Raw genomic sequence first — 10,971 nt, 5'->3', positions numbered from 1 at the left:
TGTTAAAAGAGGTTGGATATTAGGAAAAGGTTCTTCACCCAGAAGGAGGCTGGGCACTGGAAGAGGTTCCCCAGGGAAATAAGTGGTCACAGCACCAGCTTGACAGAGCTCAAGAATTTGAACAAGGCTCTCAGGAGCATGGTCTTGGTGCTGTCCTGTGCAGGGCCAGGAGCTGGACTCAATGATCCTTGTAGGTCCATTGCCACTCAGGATATTCTAAGATTCTATAAGAAATAATTAGCAGAATTTAGATAAATTCTCAGTCCTGCTTTCAGCAACATGAAAAGAAAAAGCTAACTATAGATATGTTTAAATATGACTATCTGTCAGGTTTTAGAAATATAGCAAAGCATAGGTTTGGAATAAAAAAAGTCCGGTTTTCTTTTCTTCCTCATCAGTTCTATTTTTTTCACTAAATTCAAGATGCTGAAAAGCAAGCAAGGGACTCAGATATATCTCTTAATTTCTTTTCAGTAGGAGGATATGATATGATATGATATGATATATGATATGATATATGATATGATGAGGATAATTTATTTATTTATAATTTATTTATTTATTATGAGGATAATTTTTTTTAAATATGTAAACTATCTGCTTTCTTTAAAACTTAAAGTTTTGATTTTTTACAGTGAGGAATAGATTTTTAAATCATATTTTTCTCATTGTTTTTCCTATGGTATTGAAATAACACGTACCTTTCTGTTTGTGTGGGTTTTTTTCAATATGTATTATACATATCCAAAAATTTTGCATTCTATTTTTGGTATTATTAACTTTTCCTTTATTAGTATACATTAATATTTGTGGAAGTAGGGAAAAGTAATACACTGAAGGCATTAACTAATTTGCCTAGTAACAGAAATATTAATTGTAATATGAAAGTTTTATTCATATTACATTTTTCCTTGCTATTATCAGAAGAAACAAAATAACGTAAGAGCTGTATTAGATAAGATTCAGTGCTGGTTAAAGAGTTCTGAACTAGTGACTATATTCCCTAGGAGCTGAAAGAGTTTTTATTAAGTACTGTTGTGTATTTGTTTTCCAAGAAATTAAGTTGCTTCTTCAACAAGTTACTAAACATCTGCCTGTTACTTGTAGCCAAATATTGAAGGGAAATCTTATGTCCTTTTTTCATTTTGTACAAAAGACAACCACAATGAGTCTGACTGCAGGACACAAACGTCAGAAAATGAAGTTGAGAAGGGTTGTGTATCCTGTACAATTTCATAGATAACACATTAGTAATGTCCCATTGGAAGAAAGCTGGAACATCTGGACAACTCTTTAGTGAAAACAAGTTTTATTTTACAGAATAAAAGTGAACAACATTTTTGACTGGCTAGCTATCTTCAGATAAGGAAGTTAGACTGCACTAAGTAATGCAACATGAAAAAAATATTGCAATTATCCTGGTCTAAGGTGAAGTTTGCAGGTCTAAACAGAATAATCTTTGTGCTTGTAAATTTAGCACAGCTTACTCTTAACAACTGGCATTTCATGATTGTTGATGACATCCAAGCTGCTTTTCAGAGCCATGCATAACAGTCTTTTTAGTTAAACATGAACTAAAAATTATGTCTGGCAATTCACCCTACTTATCAATTTCTAATTAATAAAAAGGATGAAACCACTAGAACTGAACTTACCCTGTAAAATGACAGGATTGAGGAGAACCATAAGAACAACTTAGAGACATGAATGGGGAAAGTGAGCACTGATACAGGATGTTGTAAGACTGATAAAGAATTCTATAAAGATATTGTTATTCAGCATCGAATTGTAAAAAATCTTTTTACATGAAGTGAAAAATTATAGAATTGTAAAGTTCGAAGAACAGATAATGCAATTATAACAGGATACAGGTGAGCTACTTAAATTATCATATTCCACTTAACTCAGTGATCATAATAATTTTGCAACTCTATTATTTTGAGCTATGAAGAATGATTTAGAAAATCATTGACTCCATCTAGTGGCAATTTTCTGTAATTTTTCACTTGCAACTGCTTCAGGAGAGAAATCTATTTCAAACCTTCATTTTAATTTGTTACAAGTCAAGAAACAACAACAGAAAACAACAATCAAGAAAATCAGCCCACACCTCTTGCAAGAACAGTTCTCAAAATATTCTGCAAAGAAATTCACATCATTTTTCACAAACTATAGTTTAGGAAGCTGAGATGGAGGGAAATGAGACACTTTTGGGCACTGGCAGAATATGGACGAGAGCCTCAGCTTCCCCAGCCGCAGGCTGTCCCTCAGGGAACCAGGATGACAGAGGCAATTTTTCTCCTTGGATATCTTTGCCTCAGATTACTGCTAGACTACTGGTGGCTGGTACTCTGAATGAAATAAAAAGGAATTAAATGCAGTTGTATTTTTCCTTTTTATAACTTAGAGAAGGCATATCACTGCATCCACCATGTTAGCCATTACAGGTAACCATGTTTGCAGGTTGCTGAGACAATATAAAGAATCAGACCTCAGAACATGTTCTGCTTACTCAGCCCCCACAGTGTACAATTTAATCAAAGTGGCAGCATGGCATGAAGAGATTTACACTGCAACTCCCTGATGATCTACCTTATTCCAGAAAATAAAAACACCCCAACACACACACACACACACACACACACACACACACACACAAAACCCAAAACAAACAAACAAACAGAACCATATAACAGATCAAGTCTCTAGGGCAATAACTGCAATTTTTACAAAACATTTTTCAAACTGTACTTTTTCAAAAAATTTTCAAAAGCATTTAACCCAGATGAAGTAATTTTGGATAATCTTATTTATATAACTACTGAAATGTAAGTCTGATAGAGAAGTTTGAGATGTGGAAAGACACATGTTTATTCAGGGTCATTGAAAGAAAAATTAAGTCCATAGTGATCAGAATCTAAGGAACTATAGAGAAAAGTGATTTTAACATTGTGAAGTTTTGGAGCTTTGGGGGAATGTGGACATCAAAATAGTAAATTTTTATTCCTGATTTTATAACAATACTTGTAAATTGAAGCAATATAGTGGGCCTCAGAAAGGAGACACAGTATTCATATCCAGAGTTTCCATAACAGGGCAACAAAAATGTCACTGTTCTAGTCTATGTAAAGTCAAATACATAATACTTCCCAATTAATAATTTGGAAACCTATCCATAAATTTTGAACTTATCCACAGCTATGAGGAAAATATTAACTAGTGCTAGGAATAAACATCATTCCATAAATAGGATGATTGCAATTCAACTCCAGCTTGTGCTGATTAACACTATCTTGTCAGTCACAGTCTGCACAGGCAAAAGAGCTATGACACTGAGTGAGGGTTTAACACTATAGTAAAATGGGCTTTCAGAGGTAAAATTTGAATGTTGAAACCATTTTCTGGTGAAATTATCCAAAGATTATTTTGAGGAAGTAAACTTGGCAAGCGCAGTGCTATCCTAAAAGCAGTGTAAGCAGTACATGTCAATAAAGAAGCTTAGTTCCCCTCTGCTGGTTCTAGTCAACCACAGTTGATTCACAGAATTTCTACAGCTAAACCCCATCCCACTCAAACCCATCTTCTCTTTGACAAGAGTACTAGTGAAAAATCACTGGATTGAAGAAATTCTTAGCTACTAACACTTGTTCTCCCAAGCTATTATGTTGAGTGTTCAGGACACTGCTTCCAGGACAAAGTAGAAGGATTCTACGTGCTGTCCTTATCAACACCAGTGGGTGAAGAGAGCATTTTTAAATAATTCCCTAGACAATTGAGAGTGACTTCATAGCTAATCACTTTAAAAATGATGGAATTTCATAGGATAGTTATCTCTCACATATGATTACCAAAACAAAAATTAGAGGAAAAGTTCTTTTCAAATTTTCAAGTAATAGAGATAAAGGGTGACTTCAGATCTTAATAAAAGCTAATTGCAGCCTAAAAGATCTGTCAGTCAGAATATATTACATCCCCTATGGCATCTGATTAATATTTTGGTATCCATAAATAAGATGTAGATCAACAAAATAAATTCAGTACTTGAAGCAAATAGAGTAACTGTATTTTTCATTGTAAGTGATGCAGCAGAGTTGTAAGTAACATAATTAATGTATTAAAAATCCCAGTGGCAGATACTGGCACTTTCTATTTCCCTTTTAAATTATACCATAGAGATGATCCCCAGTGCACAGTTCTGATACTGTGGTCTTGTAGCTGCATATTAGAACCTTCTTCTCCTATTACAATCGTACCTTAGAGAAAAGAAAATTGTCTGAGCAGACTTTTTAATAGTTTAAAACCAATCCATTTTATAATAAAATTATTTATTTGTAACTGTTTGTACTTTTAAAAATAATAAAGGCTGCTTTCCCTTGATTGTCATTCAATAAAAGAATGCATTCCAGGAATTAAGTAATCACCTGCTATTTTTAATCTTTTGTCTAGCCAATTTTCAGATCCTGGGCAATTTGCAGAATGTGAGAAGTCTGGATAATCATGGATGTGGTAGTGAATTTCAGCTCTAAATTTCTGCAATGAAATAACACTTATGAGACACCATCTCAATCTAAATTATTTCTGTTCTCCAAAACAGGTCTTCCTCAAGAGGAAGAATTCTTAGACGATAGTAAAATAAACACAGAGCGCTTATGTAAGTGCACCACAGCCTAAGTCAGATGCAGAATATATCATCATCATTAAAACCATCAAGATTTCAGGTTGTCTAGCCATTTAAGAGCTGAGAATTTAACCTCATCTCAGCCCTTGAGAAGAAGTAATAGGTTTATGATCAAATTTCCTTTCTGTGTAAATTCAAAGGACTCTGACTCATTGTCAGCAAATGATGCTTCCTTGGTTGTTTTTACTTCATCTGGTATTTTCCTTCCATCTATCCATGAAATTCCTAAGAGCAGTTCATAGGTCTTTCTCCCCCAGAACTCTTAACTGTGGCATCAAAAGGTAGGTATTGTGACCTCCCTGATACCTTCCTGCTTTTTACTTGTGGGTACCTCCTGGCTGCATGCCAGGTACCCACCAAAGCTGCTCTCTCACTCTACTCCCCTTTGCAACTGGACAGGGGACAGGGACGGAAAGAAACTATAATAAAATGTTCATGAGTTAAGGATAGAGCAAGATCACTCACTAAACACCATCATCACAGACAAAACAGACTTGAATTGGGGACATTAATTGAATTTATTACAAATCAGAGCAGAGAAGGATAATGAGAATAAAACAAATCTTAAATACATTTTCCCCCTGCCCTCCCTCGTTCCTCAGGGTTCTATCTCCTCCCCTCTCATACTCCCTGCCATGGCCCAGGGAGACAGGGAATAGGGGTTTCTGTCAATTCCTGCCACTGCTCAGGGAGAGGAGTCCTTCCCCCGCTCCAGCATGGGGTTCCTCCCACAGGAAACAGTTCTCCACAAACTTCTCCAGTATGAGTCCTTCCCACAGGCTACAGTTCTTCACAAACTGCTCCAACATGGGGTTCCTCCCACGGGGTGCACGCCTTGAAGAACAGTCTGCTCCAGCATGGATCTCCCACAGGGTCACAAGTCCTAACAGGAAAGCTGCTCCAGCGTGGGCTCCTCTTGATGCTGACATCTCAAGAGTCACAAAAAAAGTTAATAATCTGCCCAGAGAGTTACAGGGAATGAGAAGGGGTTATGAAATAGGGTCATGCCTTATTCTTGCAAAAGGTGGAATATATAAAAATTTTCTTAAGAAAGGATGTTCTTTGATGTTTGATCTTTGCATACTTTCAAGCCTAATCAACAACAAAGATTTAATCTGTGAAACAGATAGCAGCCAAAAGCAAGCTGGAAGTGATGTCCAGGTGTTAGAAAGGCAAATTACTTATTTGCCTTGTTAAGGTTTAGGGATTGACAGGATCTAATGATCTCACACCTAAAGGGAGGTTAAACAAAATTTGGGAAGAAGGGTAAACCACAAAGAATGCATCATTTATGGGCCACAAGGACATTTCGCAGAACATCCAAGCTAAGGAAGAAACTAATAAAACCAACTCAGCAACTGTGCTGAATCAGCTCCAACTGAGTAAAATGTAATTCCTTCATTCCAGCAGGGGGAAATCTGCAGCCACCAACTCACAGACCACCAACCCTGGAAACCCACTGACTCAAAAGGAAGACTGAGTATGCCAACTAATTAGCATGAGAAGGCAAGAGAACCATTAACCAAGAAGATAGAATATTAATTAATAAGAGAACCGTGTCATTATAGCTAATAAACATTAATGTCTTTGGTTGGTAAAATAGATACATAGCAAGAAGTTTTGCTAGTTGGTGTGCTTGATTTGTGGAAACCTCCACCTTGCACCCTGCACAGAATAAACAATGTCTGCTTTCTAAACGAGACTGGGCCTGTGTTTGGAGAGCTCCTAAAACTGACAACACTCCCTCCACAGGTCTGCAGGTCCCTGCCAGCCTGCTGAAGTGCAGGCTTCCAAAGGATTCACAGTCTTCTCTTGGGCATCCACCTGCTACAGTGTGGGTCTCCTCCACAGGCTGAAGGAGGATCTCTGCATTTTTGTGGTCCTCCATGGACTGCAGGAGCACAGCCTGACACATGTAGTCTTCACCATGGGCTGCAGGGGAATCTCAGCTCTAGCAGCTAGAGCACCTCCTGTCCCATCATCTCCTCTGACCTCAGTGTCTGCTGAGTTGTTCCTCTCACATTTTCTCACTCTGCTTTTCTTTGGCTGCAGAGATGTGTTACATCTGCACAATAACATTTTTCCTTCTTAAATATGTTATCACAGAGGTGTTACTGCCATTGCTGATGGACTCGGCCTTGGCCAGCAGCAGGTCCATCCTGGAGCTGACTGGCATTGGCTCTGCAGGACATGGGGAAGCTTCTGGCAGCTTCTCACAGAAGCCACCCCCAGTCCTCCAAACCTGGCCATGTAAACCCCATACATACTGAAGCAAAATACATCAGCAGAGCAATCATTGAGGCCATCAACATTTTTCTTCTGCTTTTGTCAGACTTCAGTACTAAGCTTTTGTGGTGGAATTCCTATATTAGCATATAATGTTTTTTTAAAGAGATTAATTGTTACAAATCAACAAAGTTGCAAACAGACACTCTGGATCTTGGAGCTGGGATCTTCATTCATATGTAATTCAAAGGTATTTGTGCTGCACAGGACAATTGCACCCTCAGGGTACACCAGTAGTTTCACGTGGGAGTGGACATGTATTTCTGTCTTGTCTGGGTCTAATGAAAACAAAATGTTTGTAGGGTGCACTGAGGGATGATTCACCATTGCCTGAGAAGGCAAAATTAGCATCCTGATTGTCACAGTTAAACACAAATGTCTTAAAAAAACATGCATATTTAAAAATCCAATGACTCATTTTTGTAAGGGCAGATTCCTTTTCAGATTTGTCCTTGTATCTGTAAAAAATTGTGAATGATATTCAGGGCATTATTATGAAAGGAAAAGAAAATGTGATTGACCAGATATTAGGTGAAAGGGAATTTAGAGTCAACTCTGAATGATGGTCAGCCCTTAATGACAATTCAGGGGTATGTTTCCAAATGCTTCCATGCTTTCCAAAATCTGGGTCTCTTTCTGACATTTTCATTGAAGAGCAGTATAAGCCCGACTATTAAGAAAAACTAGTACTAATCACCTCTTAAGTAAGGCTGTCCATAAGATTTTAGCAGATGTGCTCAAACAGACAGAAACCTTCCAATTAAAAAAAAATTATCATCTAAAATGTACTTTTAAATTATTTTAAGGTTTGAATTTTGTTTGATTTCTGTGTCTGCTGACTGCTCCCTCATCTGAGTTTTCTTGGATTGTTTAAGGTAAATTGTTTCACTCCACTCTTGTTTAATTATTACTGGACAAATAAGCTGGCTACAGTCTATCCAACTGAAAAACTTTGGTTCAGCAGATTTCACCTAAGTTTGATTAAATCTGCTTATTTGTAAAACCTATATTTCCACAATAAATTAAACAGAAAAAAACAGCCCTTAAAGGAACAACTCCTGTCCACCTTTAAAATAAATATTTATATAAAAGCTCAAAGAAAATGTTTTCTATTCTACTTTTCCTTTATAAGTAAGATTCTTTCCTAGGGTGGTTAGGAATTTCATAAGCAAGGCTACTTATCTCACAAATTATGTTAAATATTTGCATGCTCAAACAAACATCTCAAGAAACATTAACCTATTTTAAAGGTTTAAGAAACACTGGAAGGCATCAGCATTCAGAGAACTAAGTGGCAGTAAAATTTCAAAACATTTTCCCAACTAGCTATTTTCCCTAAAGCTACTTATTGTGCAAAAACAGATACATTTTTCTTTTGTAATATTTTATAAGTGTCTGAATCAAAAGCATTTCATCAGCATCACCAATAATCTATTTACAAAATGCTTTCTGCAAGGCAAGCATTAGCTGATATTAAATACAGCTTTCAAACATAAAACACATCATGAACTATTGAAGTAAAACAGCACATTCACATCTACAGTCTAGAGTTTGATCATTTAGATTGGGAGAAATGGAAGTTTTTCTGACACTTACAGGATGAAAAAGGAAAAACTTTTTACATTTTTTAAACTGAATTTAAGAATCTCAACAAAATAGCAAGTAAAAAACCAGAGATATATAAACTATAGCTGGTCGTCACACGTGGGAAGATAATTTTAAAGTGCTTTGTGAGCTTCAGAAGAAAAGAATAAGTCCATTATTTAAAAAAATATATATATAAAAATTTTAAGGTAACCTGGACATCTTTCTTTTAAAAACAATTAAAGAATAAGGACTTTATTAGTTATTATGTTAATTTTATTATTATATAACCATGTAAATTGAGTATAACATGCTGCCATCAAGCATACATCCTAAAAGCTTTATAAGTTATGACATGACTACTAAGCATCTCCATATGTGGCTTGGAGTTTTAGACAGCTTACCATATACTTCAGATGTTTAGAGGAGGCGCTGCTTGTCAGAGTTTTACATAAATATAGAAAAATGTTTGAGACTGTCTCATTAAATTAAAAAAAAAAAGAAACATTCATAAAACCCAGGAGAACACTCAGATACATTCAAATGTTAATATTTCCTTTAGAGGTTTTTCTCCCTTATGGGTAGGACTACCTGATTTCTGACTGAGACAAATGACAATAATAACTATAATAACTATAATAATAATAATTTTCATAACTCCAACAGAACAGCTGAACCAAAATGAAATATTCTGTATTTGGAATCATACAGCATACATGTTTGTATACAGCAAATATATTCTGTAATATATACCAGAAATAGTGTTATATATTACAAAAGATGGAGGTAGTATAATAACATCCTTTATTCGGTACACCATTACTTGAGACAGATATATCCAGAATGTGGTAGACTGGGATCAGACTCTCAAAAGACAACATTGAGGCTTATCATTTCCATTGGCAGTGCAACAATTCCTTATATATATTAGAATAGTTAGCAAGCCAGACAGGGTACAGACAAGAATGATACTCTACACTCCTTGAAAATGTGCATTTGAATCCATGAAGGAGAATGGAAGCTGTTCTGGATGGCAGGTAGGTCATTGGTTATTGGATAAAATGGGACGCCCACCATACTGTCGTACATTTAGGAAAATCAACATAGTAAGTTAAATTTTCTTTTTCTTTTTTAATGAAGAAAATAATTGCCTATAATTGTCTTTCTCTACCTTTCACCCTGTTTCTTATCCATAGACATCCTTCTTTTCTTTTCAGAAGTACAGACTGGAAGTATTAACATCTGTTTAACAATGCAAGACTTGGCCAACACACAGAAGTAGGTAAGCCCCAGATACACAAACGCAGGAGGCAACCGAGACTGTGACAAAGACCAAGCCTCTGAAAGGCCATTGAAGGAAACATTCAGTCCCATGGAGATTAAGCTGAAACTTCTTAACTGATGAGGGGGAAGACGGTCATATATTTGTCAGGAAAGAACAAAGTCATTATGGGGTATTTTAGGGTAAAAAAGGCGTTATGGGATCTTTAGGGGAACGGGTGTGATGAAGGTACATTATAGGTAAAGAAGCACAGGAAAATAGAGGCAGTGGGACAATGGGGCCAGTTATGTGAAAACAAGCTGCAGGTCCCCACACCTACCTAACCAACTCCAGAATCCAGATAAACTCTCTGTTCATCTCAGTGTGCAGCTAGAGAGCTTCCAGCCAGGGCAAGTGATCTGCCATCTAGCTTGGGGATCTGCAGAGACTCTGGGCTCAACAAATGTGGAATAAAGGGAATAAAGGTGTGGACCAGATATTGGAGAGACCAGACTGTGGAGGGCGGAGATGAGCGGAGAGCCGCTCTCGGTGGTGTGCAGGGGGTGGGTGATGAGCTGACACTGCTCAGCATTCCCGGCGCATGGAGCCGCTCCCGGGGGTGTGCCGGGGGGGGTCGGTGGTGTGCGGGGGGTGGGGGAGGAGCTGACACTGCTCAGCATTCCGGGCGGGGGGAGCCGCTCCCGGTGGTGTGCAGGGGGTGGGTGATGAGCTGACACTGCTCAGCATTCCCGGCGCTTGGACCTCGGCACTGCAGCATTCCAGCTCTGCTGGACAGGGGAGGAGCACTCGCCAAATCCCAAAGCCGCTGGAATGAGCTTCCTTGTGACGCGGCGCAACACCAGTGGCGTTCCAATGGAAAAACATCAGCACAAACATCAAATGCACAACTTTACTGAGAAACTCCGTTTTATTGCAGCTATGGGGAAAAAAAGGGTCAGCACGGCCTGACATGGTGGCAGTTTGGGCCCCTTGAGAACAAGCTGCAGAAGTTAGAAAAAAACTCTTACAAAAAACGCAGCTTATTGTTTCCTCAGGTAAATCCTCAGAGGAGGCTCGCCCGCTGTTCCGGGGCGGCAGGGGCGCTGGGCGGGGCGGGGCGGGCCGTGCTTCCGGCAGGGGGCGGATGTTGGGGTTTGAATCG

Source organism: Geospiza fortis, unplaced genomic scaffold, assembly GCF_000277835.1.
Source record: "Geospiza fortis unplaced genomic scaffold, GeoFor_1.0 scaffold54, whole genome shotgun sequence".
NCBI lineage: Eukaryota > Metazoa > Chordata > Aves > Passeriformes > Thraupidae > Geospiza > Geospiza fortis.
This window is presented reverse-complemented; position numbering follows the sequence as displayed.